Source organism: Nelumbo lutea, chromosome 1 (genome assembly GCF_056320005.1).
Source record: "Nelumbo lutea isolate HS-2025 chromosome 1, American lotus-T2T, whole genome shotgun sequence".
Lineage (NCBI taxonomy): Eukaryota > Viridiplantae > Streptophyta > Magnoliopsida > Proteales > Nelumbonaceae > Nelumbo > Nelumbo lutea.
In genome coordinates, this window is record NC_142684.1 from 93,790,568 (window position 1) to 93,812,636 (window position 22,069).

General features: G+C 32.5%; 1 long non-coding RNA gene and 1 pseudogene across 2 annotated transcripts; both read right to left on the bottom strand.

The window, feature by feature from the left end:
* Nucleotides 1-6,613: 6,613 nt before the first annotated feature.
* LOC148876190 (uncharacterized) lies at nucleotides 6,614-9,206 on the bottom strand. The gene is made up of 2 exons (XR_016105750.1): nucleotides 8,954-9,206; nucleotides 6,614-6,789 (listed from the first exon to the last, which is right to left on the bottom strand). It is a non-coding gene; the product is annotated as an uncharacterized LOC148876190 (long non-coding RNA).
* Nucleotides 9,207-11,453: 2,247 nt separating this feature from the next.
* LOC148876191 (large ribosomal subunit protein uL24z pseudogene) lies at nucleotides 11,454-14,851 on the bottom strand (annotated as a pseudogene). Its single transcript, XR_016105827.1, has 3 exons — nucleotides 14,735-14,851; nucleotides 13,025-13,464; nucleotides 11,454-11,589 (listed from the first exon to the last, which is right to left on the bottom strand). The product of XR_016105827.1 is annotated as a large ribosomal subunit protein uL24z pseudogene (transcript).
* Nucleotides 14,852-22,069: the final 7,218 nt, after the last annotated feature.

Below are 22,069 nucleotides of genomic sequence, written 5' to 3' on the forward strand. Positions count from 1 at the left end.
GGCCGATAAGTTGTATGTGAGTCAATGGTCCAAAACCCAGATTGGGCATTGAACCGACCAAGGGAATGGGTTAGTCAATTGGGTCAAAATGGTCCAGTTGTCAGGACAGCTAGCTCGTGCATTCGATTTGATCCATTTTCTATCACCATCTATTTCAATTGTGTCTATTTCTTTGAGAAGATAAATTTTACAAGACAATCGACCCTACCATCATCAGACTTCTAAGACTTGAGTTTGTGTACTCGCCACAACTTTCTACTTTGGTCTTTGATAGGTGAGGTATAGGGGAATCAGGAGTGGTGACAGAGTAAGGGCACATGTGAGGCCCATTTGACCATACCACCCAAAGCCTGTTATTCCTCCGGTTTGATCTTGTGCCTCCTATTTTGGAGGGATGTCAAATTGTCAAGTGACTATTTCTACCATTGGGCCATTGGTTAAGTAAGATTGATTTCAGGGGAGGGTGGGGCTGTATGCGTGTTTCAACTTTCAACCACAATTCTACTTTGAAAGCAACTTACCTTGTTTTCCCAACAACAAAAATGGGACCCCAACAGATTTCTTTGTCCCAGTCGGCTTCTATGTGGGCTTGAAGGAGCCTTATCTCTTCTCCAGTTTGTGGGTTTAAATTTTGATATAATTTTAAGAGTCTAATTACGGTGTATTTCAAATATTTATTGCATTTTTAATCAAAATTTCAACCAATTACATTAAAGATGTTATATCGTCTATTTATTCTAGTTCATGTTTCATAAAGTGTATTTGCCATTAAGAGGGCATTATTTTGTTGGATTTTGAAAGGTGAAAAGCTGGTCAATGAAAATCAAGAATCTCATGTTTTTTTTTTCAGATTTATGTGGAAATCAAAGAAAGTTTATTTTCCAATGTATCACTTATCCATCTCCTAAGTGGATAAATAACTTTCTCATTTGGGTGAAAAGTTGCCAACACTTAAGTGAGACAAAAATGCTCCTTTTAATAATGCATTTTTATGGTTAAAGTAGTCATTGCCTTATTTACATGGGAAATAAAAGAACATGGGTAAATACACTTAACCGGATAAGTCTTTTTTGAGAAACACTTAAGTAGATAAATAACTTACCGAAAAGCAAATGGGGCCTATAGACCTTAACAATGTTAAAGATTCAAGTATGATGTATTCCTTTATCACTGGTTCAAGTTTTTTGCTTTATGGTGTAATTGATGCATCATAGATTTAGCCTAATTTCAATTTATTGTGACTTTTTCGTCTTAAAATTGAATGAATATTTATGAGTATTTCCTCCAACCCCTATTTCCCCCTTTTTGCATGTGAGCTACTGAAGAAGACCCCACAAGTGTCTATGTAACAATGAGGTTCAAAGTATCGATACTATGGATACACAAAAATCATGTATCCAGAGTTTAACAATCAATGCTCTATAGATATTAATGTTTAAATTAAATCCATTGAACAGCCTTAACTTTCAGCATTTAACACTTCGGTAACCCTAAATATTAATACATATGATACATAACATATTGTATGACATGAGCATGTATAGCCTGTTATATTACCCAAAAATGTTACATATTTTGAACCTTGGTAATGCATGATCAGGTTCAGAGACAAGACATATCCTCTACTGCAATTAAAGCTTATATTGCAGGAGACTGAGCTACAACATTACATTTCATGGCATATAGGTAAGCACAATTGATCTCTCTTGGCGCTGGTTTTCTATGGTCATGCATCGTATTAAATGCAACATCGATAACCTCAACCTTTGGAAATCATTAAAATGGGCGTTGTTGATTCGCCTCGTCGTTCTTCCACCTCACAATAAATCCTTGAACTATCTTAGTAAAACTCATACAGCAACTGGCTAATATATTTTGTGGAATAGTTCATAGTTAATATGAGTTATGTCTTCACATAGATGGTTTGAATTAGGATAGAATTCAACCAAATTTGAAAAAGTTGATGACCTAATTATTGGTGATGGCATCTCTACCAGTTGTCCATTGGGAACATCGCTCCATAAATTTAACAAATATATACAGGAGATATTCCTTATGTATAGCAGAACGTCATGTTTTCAGAGTTTTTGCTTTCAGTAGATGTGAGCTCTGCGTAATTGCACTGCAGACTCTCCATGGTAGGGTGAGTGGAACTCACTTGCAAAATCAAATTTTGTCCTCACACTCCCTTGCAGACGTGCATTAAAAATATCTCCCCATGAATAAAAGTATATACAGTATAAAGATGTTTGCAATCCACGGGGCTGCAAAAGAAGACTATGAAAATGGTGTGAGGACGAAACCCGAATTCCTCCTTATCCCCTTATCCAGAGCGCATTTGCTGAGGGAAGTCAGGCCCATCTGAGATGGGCCAATGGAATCCCTTGGTCCAACTAGGAAACGAGGTTGCATGTGCCCAAGGCCCCAAGCAATCAATGACTATCCTGATCTAGCTAAAGAACTTCAGTGTACGCCCTACTGTGGTTCAGAAAATTACATGAGATGAAATACTGTTCATTTGAGTTTGTGTGCGAGGACACGCGTGCACACACACACCCCTATGCTTTGGGACCCATGCCTAGGAAAAGGCTTTCTCTACCAAACTAAGTCAAGCCAAATTATTAGCCTAGGCACAGCCCACCCTGCTTGAGACTTTGCCCGGTTGGGCTGTGGATCAGCCCAATACAAAATGCAGGCGATAACTGATAAATATGGTCTGTCTTTTTTATTGGGCTGAAAATGCCTACATAGATTGAGGTTGAAATACATTAGAGTTGCAAATGCTGGTCCCTCTACCCAATTCCAGGGTCTCGGGCTGGGTGAACTAGATATAAACCCAACCACTGGCATCATTTTTTGTATGGAGTGGCTTTAATATTTGAACCCGCATTCTCATGTTTGTCAGCCTGAGATGCAATGCACCAAGTAATGACGCTTACATTACAATCAATACATACATCGAAACAAAATGGCCATGGAATGGATAATGCCAGCAAAACGTAGGTGGATAATGGATTGGCACAGCCCACCAGAAGGCATCAGAGTTGAACGTTATGTGCTTGAAGTTGAAAAGGAAAATAGAAGGACAATAAGAGAGGAAAAAAAAGGGACCACTTGATCAAATTTTGTCTCTATATGGAGACAATTTCTATCCTGGTTTTTGTTTTTCTCTATCTCCATCTTTGCATTCATAATTTTTATTTATTTCCTAGAACCTGCAATTTTCTGGCAGGAAGAGAAGCAATGCATGCCAGGCCAGAAACCCATTGGACATGGTTCATCTCTGTTCATGCCCATCAGAAGAAACACAGCCCATGATTCACCTAGCCCATTAATTGGTTAATATTAGACCCATGCTTCTATGGTTTGACTAGTTGTTTACATTGGTGAAATACTGAATAGACCTGGATGAAGGCCGAGGGCCCACGTCAAAGAATGAAGGAAATACACATACCTAAGCTTTACCTATTGGTCTGTGATGCAATGATGTTGATGCAAGCCTTTCTACTCACAAGTTCCAACTCCTCGAAAATCGTTACTCAGTGTGTAAGACTATAAGACTGAATATGATATTTATATAAAGTGGTTTTTGCATTTTCCATAGAAAAAGTGGTTTTTTTTGGCATCTAACTAGTATAAATTATTAATTTGTTTATGTACTTGTTATTACTGTCATTAATTAGTCTTAATTTAGTTGCATTCCTGTAGCTAAATTCCATTGTTTAAGCCCGGCTTGCAACTATTTTGGGCCTGAAACTTTTGGAAACCTCGGTATTAGTGATGCTTGATTTCATCAATATCATTATGATCTGTTCCTCGTGGTTTGCAAGGAAAACCAGTTAATATTGGGAATATTTGAACGAAAATCCGAATCTATTGGTACTTCGCTAAATGAAGCAACCGCATTATTAAATCACTTAACCCTGTTTTATTTAGGGAAAATTCTTGATCAGAATCCTCTATTTTGGCTCGAGCGATAATTTGGTCCCAAACTTTAAAATGCGATGATTAAGACTGTTCATACTAACATTCAAATTGACCAATTCGGTTCGATCCAATTCGAGTTGGCCGGTTTTCTTCAGCACCGGTCGATTTTGGGTTATAAAAAAACATAAATCAATGGTTCGGTTAGGTTTTGGTTTTCATGTGTAAAAATCGAAACCGAATCGATCCAAACCGACTTAGATATATTATATATATATAATATATTTCAGATATTATATATATATATATATATATATATATATATGTATTTCAACTTTATTTCAGAAATATACGTATTGTATATAAAATTTTTGATATATAAAATATCAGTTTTAATCCATCAAAAAATTATTAATTTTTAGGCATTCAGCCTTTGCTTTCTTAGACTTGAATCCTTTACCATTCACACCGAGAGAATCATTCACGAAACCGACCCAAACCAACCCAACCTGATTCAAATTGACCAGGATCGGTTTTGGTTTCATTTCTAGGTAAACCGACTAGGTCGGGTCGGTTGGAAAAATGCCAATAAACCGACCCAACCTGACCCATGAACAGCCCTAACGACGATCCAGTATCTAAACTTTTGAAATGTGATAATCCAGTACTCGAATTTTCAAAATGGGACAATCTAGTACCTGCCGTTAACCAGTCCGTTAATAAGCCATTAAGTGAATTTGAAAAGTCAAAAATGCTTTTCGAATGCCATCTAATTCTCTTTATCAATCATCCAAACATTAACAATAAAATGAACAGTCCGAAATTCTAGATTCTTCTAAATAGTCACAAACTTTTTTGAATAGAAGAGGATAGGATTTGGGACTGTTCAGTTTTTTGTCAACGTTTGGAGGGTTGATAAAGAGTATTAGATGACATTCAAATAGCATTTTTTACTTTTCAAATGTCACTTAACGACTGATTAACGGAATGGTTAAAGCTGGGTACTAGATTGTCACATTTTGAAAGTTTGGGTATTGGATTGTCACATTTTGAAAGTTTAAGTACTAAAATGTCGCATTTTAAAGTTTGGAGACCAAATTGTCACTCGAACCAAAATACAATATAGTGATCAAGAATTTTCCCTTTTATTAATTGGTATCTTAAAAAAAAATGATTTTTCTAAAATTTTATGAAGGTGGCAAAGAAAGTGCAATGCTGGAAGTCAATCGTTGGCAAATGATTGAATATGTTTGCTCTACATATTGTTAATATCAAAGGTAAAATTACAACTTGAGGAATAGAATCAGTGAAAAATATATAGCCAATATCAATGAACAAAGTAGTTGAACTCTTAAATTTGGAATAAAACATATTTTAAGAGTAAAATTATTTAGCACAATACTAAACAACATGATTGGTTTGATCATCCATATATAGTAATATTCAAAATCAAATATAGTAAATGAAATATTAAAATATACATTAAAACAAGCAAAAATAGTGAAAATAAAATATATTAATTTTAATTTAGTCAGGAGGAATAGAGCTTTAATATGTGAAGGTGTGGTTGATTCAAATAAGAAATTTACTATGTTGCCAGATTCATTTTGTGCAAAGTATGAATTTACTCCAAACGCTTAGCTAATCAAGAAAACAAAAGAAAAATCTAATGATAATGGTGGCATTAGCTTGAACATGAAGTATCATTAGCTATATGTTTATATAATTCAAAGAAAAAGTTACTTATCACCATATGGTAAATTATATATGCAACTTCTTATTTGAATCAAGTATAAAAGAAATGCTGATCCGCCATCATCATCATACAAAAGTCCTGCTTTGCTAATTCATTCTATTTAATATATTCATTGTTACCTCACCGGCGCTTAAATCATTTCTACTATTTCTATCCATGCCCTTTTCAATATACTCCTTGCCCATCTAGCCCCTTCGACTTGTAAAAGATCACTTCTTATGGGCATTGTAAAAGATCACTTCTTATGGGCATTATCAATGGTCTTTTATGGATATAACCAAGCTATTTTGATTTACTTTCTCTCATTTTAGCACATTTTGGAGCTACTCTTAGGTTATGTTTGGTTTGAAGAAAAATGCATGGAAATGAAGGGAAAGGTAGGGAAACCTTTACAAACCTATATCTTTCCCTTCCTTTCCTTACATTTTCCTTCAAACCAAACATAACCTTAAATTACTATGAATGACTATTTTTTATCTTATTGTGTCTAAGTTTTCTGTTCATCCACCTCAACAGACACATTTCTACCACACTCATTTTTTATATAATATTAAAATATGAATTTCAATCTATATATTTAGATGTATAATTGTCTATTATTTATAAAATATATGAATTATCTAGAATTATCCATTAAAAATGCAATGGTGAAGCACTAGTAATTTATATATCTTATTGTACCACCACCAACTGCCGCTAAATGCAATGATTTGTCAATTGGAAAACTTGTAGCGGAAAAATATCTACTGCTATAGACTAAACTATGGCAAATAAACTATGTATAACAACAATTATATTAGCCGCTAAAAAGAGTATATAGTTTTTTACAAATTAATATAAATACCCATGATATGGATTCATAATTTGTAAAACCTATAACACATGTTAATGCAAAAGACCATTTTTCTATTTCTAAATCAAAATTACAAAGAATTCAATAAGAAAATACAATATATATACTTCCAAATTCAAATGTTTACATACATCCATTATAACAAATGTATTATATAACTAGCTTTCTTGTTACATATTAAACAAAAAAAGTAAAATAATTAGATTTATTCTTTAAACTCTGCACCCACGTGTTGTGTCTTGTTGACATGTTCAACCTGAAAAAAAAAAAAAAGAATGAAAAAAATTAAATATTAATGTCATGTAAACTAAATTAGATATGAAATATCTTTGACAAACAAGTATAATCAAAATATCACTCACACAAAATGATGGACAATCGATTTTTGCTCCAATTGTATCTCTAATTGTTTTAAAACAACCATATAGTCAAATTAAAGCTTCCTTGTGCATAATAGGTACATCAATAGATATCTACCAAAATCTGGACCTTTATTCCTCTTACTTTTGTTTATAGATCTTTATTTTAAAAGAATACCTTGAGCCATAGTGGTTCCAAAGTTTTTAAAGCTCTTGAGGTAGATGCTTATCTGTATTAAAGCTCAACTTCAAAAAAGAATATATATATATTGTCACTATTACATTTGTTATTTTACCATTCCAACATAATACCATAGTGTAAATGAGAAGAGTTAATAAATAGTAAACATTAAGAAATAATTTAAAAAATTAAAACTAATTTTTTAATTAGAGGGGAATTTAGCACTTGTTTCCATGAATGGGATGCCATGGGAGGAAGCTCAGTGCATGACTTAAAGAGTTCAAAAACAAAAAAGTAGATACTTACAATCTAGAATTTATAGTCTTTCCATCCTAATTCCACTGTTTATTTTCTAAAGAAAGAAAACCTGAAGTTTATAACAGAAGTAAGATGATGAAAATTAGAATTTTGAAAGATGTCTATCATATTTACAAAATGAACACCAATGGTATTGATATTTAAATATGAATTATCCTACACATTATATACAAAGATATATATCGGCAACTTCAAAATTTAATCTATGTTAACAACCAAGAAGTAAATATATCCAAGCAAACACGAAGGGAATCATAAACATAAACAAATAGATCCACCCAAGATTAACAGTATGAAGTTAACTAGCCCAGTTCAAACTTTAATATTCCAAGAAAAACCTAACAAATGTGGAAGCTATTGGAGAAGACTCACATCAGCATCTTCCTTAGAAGCTTCTAGAGGAATACAAACACCACAAAATCAGTCATGACTATCTATGAATGGGAAGGAATATTACAAAGGAGCCCTTGTTAGGGTTCATGTCATTTGTTAAGGTCATTTAGTAAAGAAGCTGGGAATGCATATTTGACCTCAATGGTGAGGGATGATCATAGTGAAGAGGGGTTATCTTCAGTTCATGAACCTAGCGAGGATCTTCATTAACCATCATCTTGCAAATTAGTTGGTTCTGGTATGTATTTCTTTTTTTTTATCAATAATTCTAGTATGTATTTCTTACCACTCAATACATAATTTTTCGCCATCTATAAAATAAACTGAACCACTCTCTAATTCTTAAAACTCAACTCCATGCTCTGAGGGGCAAACCACTGAAAATACTACATTCTTAAGCTTTCAAATAGGTTCTACTGCAAATGTTTTCATTCCCTACAAGTTAAAGGTCACCAATGAATTAGTTGGAGCCGTGGAGAAAGTCAGGGAATGCATCCTTTTTCACATGAAAATAGAAGAGTGGGTTAAGCTGGACCCAACTCAAAATCCTTGGCAGCCTAACAAGTCATTGTGCACTTGGAAGGTCTAACCTGCCATGGCTGAATCTACATCTGAACACCCCATCTCAGTATAGTTAAATAAAGTTTCCTTTGGCTCTTTAGGAATTGATGTAGCAAAATTAGTGTCAAAATGGGTTATCTTAGTGACTCAAATTCTTCAACGTTTGAACAATTTCAAAATGCTATATGGATTTTAGGTGGAGGAAAGAAGTGTGAATGATGAACTATATGATCTGCAACAAGCCATGATGAAGCTAAGGACGTAGAGAGAAAAGCATTTGAAGAGTCTGTTAAGCGTAGGAAGGCTAAAAAGGATGCCATTAAGGCTACACACATGGTAAGAAAATGTCATCTCTGTGATACAGGCTTTTACTTAATTGGTTTCTTCAACTCGAAATAGCCTTACCCAATTTTATGGAATTGGCTACAAGAAGCCTTGTTTCACTATTTCAGTCTACGTACCAAGGGCAATATCCAATATTCTTTTTTTTTATGTACATAGTCATTAAGTAATTATGAAGTCAATTTAATTTTTCATAATCACAAATAACCACTTGAAAAAAAAAATCTTACACAAATGCAAGAAAAAGGTGGTATAGATTATGTTACCTCCAACCTGCAAAATACATAGAATGCTGGAGGCCATTAATCCTGAGTTCCTGACCATGGAATAGCTAACCACATTTTGTAAATTCGATGGGTTTAAGATTGTATCATAAGGCAACACTAACATGGTTGATTGTGTTGAGACAGTTGCCTGCAATCAAAGGATTGAAAATATAGATTAATAAGTTGTTTGGTCTCTGTATACAGTAGGAAGTGCTATTATTACCACTCTAGTTGCTTTAATATGTTAACTAAAAAAGGGAAACTAGAGAACTTTCTAATTCTTCTCTTGGATATCCCATTTTACAGCTTGAACTTTTGCAAGCCTTCATGTCGGGGCCATTGAAATTTTGACACCCAACCCAAGTTTGCCCAAGTTGCACCCCTACTTTTCCTAGGCATTTGACTGCTTAATCCTAGCTTGGTACAATTTGGATCACGGTTTACTTTTGCTATTTGGTAGAGGTTGTATGGGGCCCACCTTGGAAAGCCACAAGCCGCTTTGCTTCAGCCCTCCCAAAGAAGCACAAAAGATGTGCACCTCTTGCAATTTAAGACCAAAGCTTTGCATTTGTATGATATAAAACTATGAAGCCAGTGCATTTCTCAATAATGAGGAACCAAACCTAAACATGGGTTCACAATTTGTATTATTACTATTATTATTTAAACATAAATTTCAAATGAATTTTGAGAAATCAAAATTCAAGCCGAAACACAGGCATGCAACTAATACTTGTTTCTAAAACACAAATATAAAATCATTTGAATACAGGTATGAAACCAAGTTCAATTCATGAATTTCCGAAGATAAAACAAGAACCTAATAAAAAGGCAAAGTTAGAGCGGAATTCAGGTCTGTAACTTGCTTGATCCCAAAATCAGATTTGAAACCAACTTAAAAGGCCAAAAGAATCAGAGATGTATTTGAGTCCGAAGTACTTCCTTACCAAGAGCCACTAGCCAAGTCATGAGAGACAAAAAGTTCATACCTTCATTCTTCCCTTTGAAGATTAAAGTCAAGGTCATATCTTTATCCAAACAAGACCCACAATTAACCTTCTCCTTTGTAAGCTAGCTAACCACCCTTATCTTTTTCCTTGGAAACTCTTATTCATAAAAGTGAGTGAAAGCATATCAGTCTATACACCAATCAAGGAACACAAGACGCTGCATAATAACTTTAGTTCAACTCCTTACCCGTTTAAACTTTATTTTCACATAAATAAATTAATAGGGTAGAGAAGATTTTAAGAACAAGAAAGTCTCATTCAAATATATGTAGTCCATAAGTTTTAGCCTTCACTCAAAGGGCAAAGCATGTAAATATACAAAATTAAGAAATTTTAAATGATAGCCTATCCTAGTCATACTTCCAAACTTAGATGAATGATTGCTCAAAAGAAAAGAAAAAAAAACACATGAACAAAGTTTTTATTTAAAAACTCGATTCTTATACTTTGTTTACGGTTTTTATTTTTCACTGTCTAGCAAAGATTTGCCTAAAACCATTTTCAAACCCAAGAAATCTCTACCTTTAGCCACAAAAACATTTTTAAGCCCTTCTAGTTAAGACTATTGTTACCCTCTTAGGCCCAGTTTGATGATTAAGTGGTTGTTAAAAGAAGTATTTGTTGCACAAGTACTTCTTAGAAGTACTTATTTTAACAAACACTTAAGGTTGTTTGGTAACCCACTTGCCAAATCACTTATTATGTTTTTAAGCACTTATTGGGGTGGGGATGTTGGTAAGCTACCTTCCCCATAAGCGCTTATATTGACACAAATGACAATTTTAGCCCTCACTTCACAGAGAGGCAAGGCTGCATACCAGCAAACCAAATCTGGGTTTTGATCCCAGATTTCAATCCCTGTGGCAGTGTGAGATTCAAATATGAATTCCCGTATACATCCCGAGAGTTCAAAAATCAGTGACGATTATACTTGTAAGCTGATTTTGACGGTTTAAAGGGGATTTCGGCAAGATAAATAAATCAATAAAAGACAACCAAGTTATCCAACTAGTAGCAAACAAATCAATTAAATTTTGATACAACTACCCAAAAATAAATAATTCAAAAAAGTAGGTCTAAATTGAATTCAAATAAACATTTACTAGAACAATTAAGATAAATATACAACTGAAGCTACACAGAAACACCAAGAACTTCCAAAAAATGAAAGAAATGCTCCTCATAATTTCCGATTGCATAAGCATAAACATACTTAGGTTTTTATGTTCGACATAATTTAGCTTAGAATTCGACTAGAACATGGAAATTCTATTCGGTATCAAATAGGAAAAACTAAAATTTTGCATATACAAAAGCCTAAAGAAAATTGGAATGAGAATTAAGAGAAGGTAGCAATTCATATACCAATTAAGATGATAGTGAACAAATTAAAATAAAATGGAGCTTAAGCAGGATTAAAAAAATAAGAAACCACTGAAGAACTTGTTTGCGTAAGAGTTGATGGCTATAATGCAGAGAGCGTGCCGACAGTTCTGGCAGGCCCATCTCGGTAGATTTGGATCTATAGAGAAGCCCCCCCTTTGCCAAGGAGATCGTCCTTCATGCTCATCCTTTCTCCAGGTTTCTAGGGTTTCAATTATCTGTGCACAAACGAGTGTGAGAGATCTGCAAAGAACAGGGAGTTCAAGTTAAAAACAAAAAAAAAAAAAAAATGATTACATGAGAAGAATAGCTTTAGAAAATAGAAGAAAGTGGCCAAACGACAGGTCTGCTGGCCACTTTTCCGCACCACCGATCATTGCCGGTGGACTTATAATTGGGTGTGTCGCTACCTGGTAGATATGTTCAAATGAGAGGAGATGGATATCCCTCGCACGGGGGTATTTTAGGTATTACAAGAAAATATTAGGGAATGGTTTGTCCCATTTTTTTTGGAGAAGTACTTATTCAATAAGTGCTGAAAAAAAAACCAACTTCAGGTCACTTTTTTAAAGTACTTTTTCCCCACATTTTTACCAAACAAACAAAACCACTTAATGTGTGACCCCAACTCTTAAAAGAAGTACTTGTTAAAAGTACTTCTTAAAAGTGTTCTCAAACAGGGGCTTAATCAAATTCACCATTACCTCTGTAACAATAAACTTGTTTTGAGCAATGGGGAAAAGAAAGTAAGGCGGACAAATTGAATTGAGCCAAAGATTTGTTAATATTCAGATTCAACATATTTTTGTATTAAAAATTTTGAGTATTTGATAGCATTTCCTTCAAACTGTTGTGGAATTCCCAAATAGTTGATAGGTTAATACATTAATAAGAAATAAAAAGAGATTTGGAGTTTCATGCCCCTTGACATTTTTGTCAGCTTTTTTTGGGGAGAAAACAAATTAAGGTCATAGATTTAACAAATATTAAGACAAAGAGAATAAACTCTAACAATTTCTAAGGAAGAGTCTTCTTAGGGTTTTTGTGCCACTCTAGAACAAACTTCTTCACACCCATCTGCACTTTTTATTGTCTTTTTATCATCATAGTTTCTATGAAATGTTTCACCATTTATTTATTTGATCTAATCTTTTCTTTTTTTTTTTTTTCTACTTTACCGTTCTAGTGCAGTGATAAGCTGGGGTTATTAGAGGATGAAATTGAAATAACATAATCATTCGATTTAGTTCAACTAACTGAAGTTCAAATAATATAAAAGTTTAAATAGGAACCTTAATATGTATTGAAAGATATATTTCATAGGAAAATAATAAATAGATTAGAAATTTTAGATGTCGAAGTAGTGTGGCAAGAATAACTTGGTTGCCCTGTTTGAATGGTGAATTCTTTTGCTACTAGAGTGAATGCCAATGAAGCTTGGTCGCCCCATTCAGTCAATTGATTATACTGTTCGGACTTTTTTTTCTTTTGCACGAAATCCAAATTTCACAATCTTAGGTTTAAGATAAAATTCTACCATTGTATATTCCGTAGGCAAAAACATATCCAACTTCAAAAAAACTATTGATTCTCTCTCTTGTTCCCCAAATTTACTTAACAAGTTTTTAGTATCTCTAGAAGATTAAAAAAAAAAGAAGAGGTAGAAACCAATGAGGACCTGAATGGAGATCGACAAATAGATTCATTAATCATTGTTCTACATGATATCCTCGGGAGTGAACTTAGTGCCCTTGTCCTTATTAGTAGCCGCTCTGCCCTTGGCCTTGCAATCAAGGAGAGATTTGTGATCCTTGTCGAGTTTGAGTTTCGTTATGACGACCTTGGATGGGTTAATGCCGATGTTGATCGTGGATCCACTAACCTTCTCTCTGGTGATCTTCTCGATGTGGATCACCCACTTACGGCGGTAAACCTATACGAGCTTCCCTTCTCGGCCCCTGTAACTCCCATAGATGACCTAAACCTCGTCATCCTTGCAAAAAGGGATCAATCTCAGGTTGTATTTGCTTCGGAGATCGATGGAGAGGGGAGCACCCATTAAACGCTCAATGGTGCTTATTGATTTTTTCTTCTCAAGCTAGAAACCCTGCATCTTTTCTTAAGAGATTTATATTACGCCATTGTGAAATCCGCTACCATAGTTGAATATTGTTGTAGTGTAATGATGATGGTATGGATATCTTAAAGAGAGAGCTTATGTGAGTGTTGTGGTTAGGGATCCCTCATTTCCCACGCTCATTCCTCTTTGTAATATAAGATATTAAGGGATGCTCAGTACCAAGGCCCAAAAGCGTGTGGTACGTTCCAAGCCACTAGACCCCACCATGGTCAATTTCAAAAGGTGTGTTTTTGGAAAACACCACGCCACACCAAGCATTTTGTATTGTGGTTATGTGGTGTGTTCCAAAATCCTTGAGATTTGGAATACATAAATTATTATTAAAATATTTCAAATCATTGTTTCAAGGTGTGGTGTGGTGAAAATATTATCAAAACACACCATAACTTACCCTAGAATGTGCCACAATGTAAAAGGACATTCTTTTTGTTGTATTCTAGAATTAAGCCAAATAATCCACATCCACGTTAGAGAACACTTGTCCTCATCCCCATTGGTTACCCAACTTCCCCTGCCCCATGGGGTTAGGGTGGAGATTGCGTTGGTGGGGATGGGAACTAATAGTGATATTTGACCAGGGACAGGGACAAGGATGGAGAGTGAATTCCCCATAGAACACCAAACCCAATTATATATTAAATATATACATATATGATATTATTATATTATATATCAAAATATATTTAAAATATTTTTATATCTTAACAAATTTCTTTTATTTTAAGTAAACCTATTTTCTAAAAATAATTTTCATGGATTCAAGTCCCCAATGGGGAATCCATATCGGTAAAGAATCCCCTAGTGGGAATTGGGGTCGAGGATGGGGATTTATTTCAAAATCGGAATCGGAGATGGGGAATACGGTCCCTACCCTGAACCCACCCCATTGTCAATTCTAAATACCCCATAGATGCCGATTAAAGCTTAGTTTTTTTTAACAAATAAAAGAGCCTATGATTTTGCTTTAGTATCCCATCTCCTAAGACCCATAATCCCGAACCTTGGTAAAGGCTGGTTCATCCCAATGTCTTTGCTATAACTGAGACACTTACCTATTTACTAGCCATGTTCGTAGCACAAATCCCATTTTGAATTTCTTCAACTCAAGTAGTAAGGCTAGATTTTTCTTTTAATTATTTTAACATTTTTATGGTATCATAGCGGTAGTGTTATGTCACTCAAATCTTCTATTCTTGACATAGCCATGACTTCAACCAGATCTTCGAACTCTCAAAACTCTGATGAGACCTCATCACCATAATCGATATTTGTAGTTACTTCCATTATAAGAAACTTGGTTCCCATTAAACTGGACATCACAAAATATCTCTTATGGAGGTCACTCTTTGAAGACCACTGACCCATGTTTGTCAACGACTAATTTTCTGCAACACCTGACAAGGCAATCCTTAAATATGAATTATGGTATGAATATTTTGTCTTAGATTTTGGTTACTCTATCCACCTTTTCCCTTCCTTACATGGTTGGTATCAAGTCAGCCAAACAAGCATAGGACATTCTTGAACATTACTATGTATTGTCAATCCCCCATATGTGTTATCACACTTCATCACCAACTTTGCCATCTCAAGAAAAAAATTGACCCATGATTGGATATTTGCAAAAATTTAACATCATCTATGACCAACTTTCCAGTTGCAATTATTTGTATTCGATGGAGAGCTTTAGACCTACATTCTAGATGGACATCCTTCTTCATAACGACCATTCATTGCTATAATTTATGGTCAACCTTGTATAAATTAATGCAATAAATCTTGAGTAATTACTTGATTTGTTGATATGTGAAGAATTCTCCTTGACTAAAGATGCATCATAAAAACATACATTTTTCTTTGTTGTCAACAATAGAAAGGATGGATGTGGTGTTCTTGTTGTATGATAACCATATACATAGCATCACACAAACAACTCTAAACATCTTAATTCTGATCAAACTAGTTTAGGAGCACGACACTCTTATTCTTATAGATTTACAAGCTTTATATGCAGCCGAACCTTTGGTGGTTATATACAAGGATCCATTAATAATAGACCCACATGTCAGATTTGTAATAAAATTGATTACATTGCTATATATTCTTTTCAATGTTTAAATATATCAATCTAGGCCCCACATAATTCTAAACATTAGGGACAAGAATCAACATTAACACGTTCATCTTTGATGTTCAGACATTAGGTATTGCTATAACAAGAAATTATTTAAATACATGCAATTGGTTTACCATGAATATTTATTCTTTTTAATAAATAGTTCAACACCAAACAATCCAATACATGTTATCAAATAATACATAACATATTTATGAAAAAAAATACTTATTATGTTGTCCGCCTTCTCCTAATGTTTCTTAGTCAAGGACGAGTAATTCTCAAATTATAATGCCTTGTTATTCGGAATATGATTATGGAACACATAACATGCAAATATAATTCATATTTACTTCTGCATTGGATATAGTGACATCAACTTTAAGATTACAAGTATTGAGTTTAGTACACCAAAGCAATATTCTATGACATTTCTTAATGAAAGACACATATAATTAAATTATTTTTCAATTGTTTTTGTCCGACCACCTATTCTTATGAAGTTTTTAAGTGATCACTCAGAATGATAAGGGACAAGAACTCAAACATATTTTCATATCTCATAAACAAAAAATTAATATTATTTCAATAAATACCTTAAATTATAATTATAGCAATTAATAGTTGCAAATTGCGAAATATAGGGATAAAGGGTGATGATTGAAGATGATAAAAATATAGGAACTTTGTCAAGCTTGAACATAGGACTCAAGCTTCTTCACCAATCAAAGTGGAGTTCTATTTTCACTAAACTTTATTAATATATATGTAGATAAGGAAGAAAACTAGCATAGAGATTTTTCTTTCAAGTGGCTAATATTGATAGCATGTGCATGTACGTCACTTTTTGGAGCTTTATTTATAGAGACTCCCATTTGAACTTTACCTAGTAAGTTGGGTGCTCCAAAATAATAGGGAGTAACCCTATTCCTCCTCCTAGAACGTTTGGGACTTCCTCCTACATACGATGAGACACATGTCCCAACAATTGAGATATTTTCTCTCAACCAATTACTACTCATAGTGAACAAATTCAAAGGAGGAAAAACAAAATAAAGTTTAATTTTATAAGAAAATAATAATAATAATAATAATAATAATAATAATAATAATGATGATGATAAAGGGTTGATAGTGTGTGCATTTTGTCCACATAGAGCAAATATTCAATTGATCGTGTTATTATTCCCGTTGACCTATAGGTAGTCATACACGTCAAGGATCGTATTGATGGCCATAAGCCATCTCCCACTTAGTAGTATTGGCCCAAGATGTACTAGTTGCCTAATAGTCCTATTCACTTCATGTGTCTTTTAAAATTGCTCACCAAAACGAGCTTGGTCAATGGATTGGTAACCATTTCTTTTATCAACACATTCAATTCTTGTTTCATTTTTCTGATGTACATCGAAGATATAATAATATTGCAGCTCTATATGCTTTCCCTTCAACCTAATCTTTCCAATTCAGTTGATCTGCATTGCCTGGTTATCACTTTTGATTACAACCAATCTTGTATGTGCACCTTCCAACTTAAGATCTTCAATGAATCTCCAGATCTATATAACATTTGTTACAATTGTATTGTATGCAATAAATTTTGCTTCCATTGTGTGTTTTGCTACACACCCTTATTTTTTACTTCTTAGGAGATTGTTTCTCCTCGTAAGAGAAAAACATTGTTGTAGTGGATTTCCTTTCATCTCTGTCTCCTACAAAATCTACATCATAATATCTAATCAGTTCTAAATTATCACTTTGGTTGGTTAATTTGTAATTCTTGATTCCTCTGATATATCTTAGCATCCTTTTAATCACCATCTAATGTGGTTTATCAAGACTACTTCAGTATCTACTAGCAATACTTACTACAATAGTTTTTAAAATCGAATCGGTCAGAGGTTCGGTTATCGGTTCGAACGGTCTGGCCATTCGACCCGAATGGTCGGTCTGTTCTAACAAAAAATTAAAAAATTAAAAAAAAAAAAATTGAAAAACAGTCAAAACCATTTGAACATTTCAAGTGGTTAACCGGCCAATTCAGCGGTTTGTTGACCAAAATCAATGGTTTTGGAGAAAAAGCGGTTTTGGGGGAAAACAAAACCGGTTAGGTGACCAGTTCCCAGTTTTTCCGGTCCAGTCCGGTCCGGTTTTAAAAACCATACTTATTACATATGCCAAATCCAATCTTGTACATAACATAACATTCACAATACATCCAACCCCTTGAGCATATGACTTTGTTTTCATTTCCTTTATCTTTTCTTCATCTTTGGGAGACATTTCTTTACTTAACTTTGTTCCTTTTTCAATTGGAGTCTTATCGTATTGTATGCTTTTATCCTAAATTTTTTAATTATATTTTATGCAAATAGGTTGGTTGAGAAAGAGAAACCTTTTTCTATATTTTCTATCTTGTTTAAATTTAATGCCTACTATAAAATTGGCATCACCCATATCCTTCATTTCAAATCTTTAACTTAATCATTATTTTGTTAGATAAATATCTTTTCCTATTAAAAGTATGCCATCTACACATAGGCATAGAGTCATGTAAAATCTCCCATTATTCTTAGTATATATATGCAATGATCACAAGAATTTGACACATAATTTATACTCATAATTGCATTATAGAGAGTATAGTACCACATTCTAAAGGCTTGTTTTAACCCATACAATGTCTTTCTTAATCTATATACATTATTTTCTTTCCTTGGTATTTCATATCCTTTTGGTTGTTTCATATAGACTTCTTCATTTAATTCTTCATTAAGAAATGTTGTTTTTACATCCATTTAACACAATTCTAAGTCAAAATATACAAACAAAGCTAATATTATTTTAATAGAGGTAAATTTTGTTATGAAGAAATAAGTTTGTTCATAATCTATATCTTTTAATTTCTCCCTCACAACTTTTCATTTATCACAATCAAGAAAACTTGTGGATTGAGCAAAGTTTATTTGGTCATTTAGTTCTTCTATGTTTTCTTTACATTCAGTAATAAAGGTATGGTAATCTCTTAAATTTAATGGCAAATATCTCGCTATTTGGATTCTATCAATTGTGTCATTTCTTATGTTTCTATCATTTTCATCTTCTTGTTAAATGTTATCATTTTTCTTCATCTATTTTAAATAACTCAATTAATTTGTCACTTTCTTTCATAACTAATATATCTTTTATAAAATATGACATCTCTACTTTCAATTACTTCTATGCCATGTGCCTTATGATATATGAATATGTAACACTTTGAATTTTTTGGTTATCCTATAAATATACACTTCATACTTCTATTTTCTAGTTGTATTCTTCATTGACTAGGGATTAACACATAACCACATTAGCCCCAACTTTTAATATGTGATAGATCTAAACTTCTACCAATCCACATTTTATAAAGTATTATTTATTTTAGTGATTCTTTTTTTATTTGTAGACCGCAATACTTAGGGTTTCCAAAAGAAGTTTCCTAACGTAGAGTTATTTAATATATATCTAACCATGTCTAGCAATGTTCTATTTCTTTTTTTTTTTTTTTTTTGCCATCCATTTTGTTAAGGGGTGTATCTCATGATTAATTGATACTTCATTCTTACTTTTCTACAAAATGTATCAAAGATTTAAGAGATATACTCTCATCCTCTATCACTCCTAAGTACTTTGATTTTTTTCCCCAATTGAGTTTCCACTTTACTTTTATTTTCTTTGAATTTTTCTAGCATATTGGATTTTTGTTTCATCAAGTAAATCTACCCAAATCTAAAGTAATAAGTTATAAATGATTAAAGTATTACATTCCTTTGGGTTTTACATTTATGGGGCTACACACATCTGAATAGAATACTCCTAACAATTCATTACATTTTTGCCCTTTAACAAAGGGTAGTATTGTCATTTTCCCCTTAGGACAAAGTTCACAATGTTGGAAATTAGAGTCTAGTTTTGATATTAATCCAACATTACTTATTCTACTTAATTTATCCTTATTTATATGTTTAAGCCCTAAATGCCATATATAAGCATCATCATTTACAATATAAGCATAGGGGTAAGCAGAAACAGAAGAATTTTTAAAAATAAGCAAATGGTACATACTATCATATTTCTCTTCCTTTATTAAGACTCTCCCATGGTACCTGAACCTAACTTCAAATCCCTTCTCATCCATCAAGGGTATAGATAATAAATTTCTCCTCATATTGAGAGCATATAGTACATCATTTAATATCAAAATTGTACTCCATCTATGAGAATTTTAAGAGAGCTCACACCCAAAACATCACAATATGTGTTATTTTTCATGTATAACTTGTGTTCTCCCACTTCCATTTCCTTGAAATTCATAAACAATTCTCTATTTTTTGAAACATGTCTTGTTGAACTAAAATGTATTCACCAGTGATGATAATTTGAATCAATTATGAAGGAATCTAAAATTACATAAGTAATATCTTTAATTCTAAAAGTTCCATAATTCTTATTGTTCTTGTTATTATTTTGATAGTTATTTTTGTTATTTTAATTCTTATTTTTTCTTTCTTGAGCTCCCTACAATGAGGTTTTGTATATCCAAATTTTCCACAATTGTAATAAGTTACTTTTTTGAAGTTTTTTTTTATAATAAGTTTTTTACGCCACTTATTTTCACTTTAAAATTTTCGTTATACTTTCTTGTTTTTATTGGGTTGTTATCTGTCTTAGTGGTAGTAGTAGTGTTAATCATCATATCTTGATTTGAGTTCTTTTTGTTTGTTTGTTTTTTTTTTAACATTTAATACTAATAATGTGATAAGACTTAAGTTTCAAATCAGTTATAGAAAAGTTTAGGGAGATAACTACCGGTTCCCATAAATATGATTAGCTATGCAGTATAGTAGAAATATATATTTTTTAGGAATAGGATTTTTAGATGCAACAAGTTCTTTAATTATCACATTCATGTTATTAATATGATCTACTACAAAATTGAATTCTTTTATTTTGCATGCATAGTATTTCATAATAAATAATTGCACATAAGTTTTAGTAATAGCATTGAGCATATCTTTAGCATACTTGTATTCTTTAAAAATTAATTTAAACCAAGTTCCATGAATGTAAGCATTTTGAATCTAGCAATATTTTTTTCTTTAAGAAATAGCATAATTACGATCAACGGTAGTAGCTATATCACTTTTTGGAACTTTAGGAATATCACTAGTTAAGATATGTTCTATATTTTCTCTCTCAGGGATTTTAATAATCCTACGTTTCCATATAGAAATGTTTATATTATTAAAATTTTCAGTTTTAATAAGTTTAAGAGCAACAGTAGAAAATCACTCATAGTTAAAAAAAAATGTAAAATAAAGAACTAAAGGGCTTAACTCTTTTAAAGATTTAAGCCCTCACTTTCCAAGTGTTTTATACTTTAGTTCAATACCAAAAACAAGCTAAGAAAAATAAATGATGTTATGCACACTTTACACCTTGTAATTAGAAGAAGAAACAAAGGCAGTTAAACAAAAGAAATTTAGATTCAAATAACATAGACAAATAATTCAAGATTTAGTGAAAAAAATAGGAGCACTGAAATGTTTATGGGATTAATGGGATAAAGTAATAATAATAATAACCCATGCTTAAAAGAAAATATAATACACATAAAAAATGTGAAAATTTTTGCATTCACAAGTTCTTATCAAACAAATACCACATAAGCAAGTTAGATCTACAGCGGGTCTAACTAGTATCAATTTAATCAATTTTACGAAAAAAAATTAAAAGAGATAATAGAATTTTAAAAGGCTAAATGACTACAATGAATAAGTAAAAAGTTATTCCTTTTAAATTTAAGTAAATAAATAAATAATACATGCCTTTAATTGTATCCGTAGACCTAAACAAAAGGTTAAGATTAAAATAGACAGCATAGTTCTCTAAAAAGATGTTTAATGAATCATATAGCAAGAACTAATGGAATCAAGAAAAAACTAAACTCAGGTCTAATAAAACTCTATCTACATTAGCAACAACAGATTTTCAATTTTCAAACAAAATTTAAAAAACTCAAATCTAAACATATCCCATGTAGATTAAATGTAATAGATTTTGATTCATGCAAGAATAGTGCAAACAATTCAAATGCAAAAAATTAGGAACAAGAAAAATAATAGAATGAACACACATGTTTTGTTCAATCTTGTAAAAGGCATTGTTGTTAACTAGATCTAATGTTTGTTGGATGCTCTTCTTGGATAGAATGTGAGAAGACAACAAAAAGTTGGAAACATGTTTTCTCTTTTAAAAAAAAAAATCAATTGACAAAAAAAGAACATAGCTATCAATGTTGCTTTTCTGGGGCTAATATCACTAAATGAGATGGCTCTAATATCACTAATGATTGAAAATGATAACAATTCAAGAAATTTATCAAGCTTGAACATAGGGCTCAAGTTTCTTTAATAATTAAAGTGAAC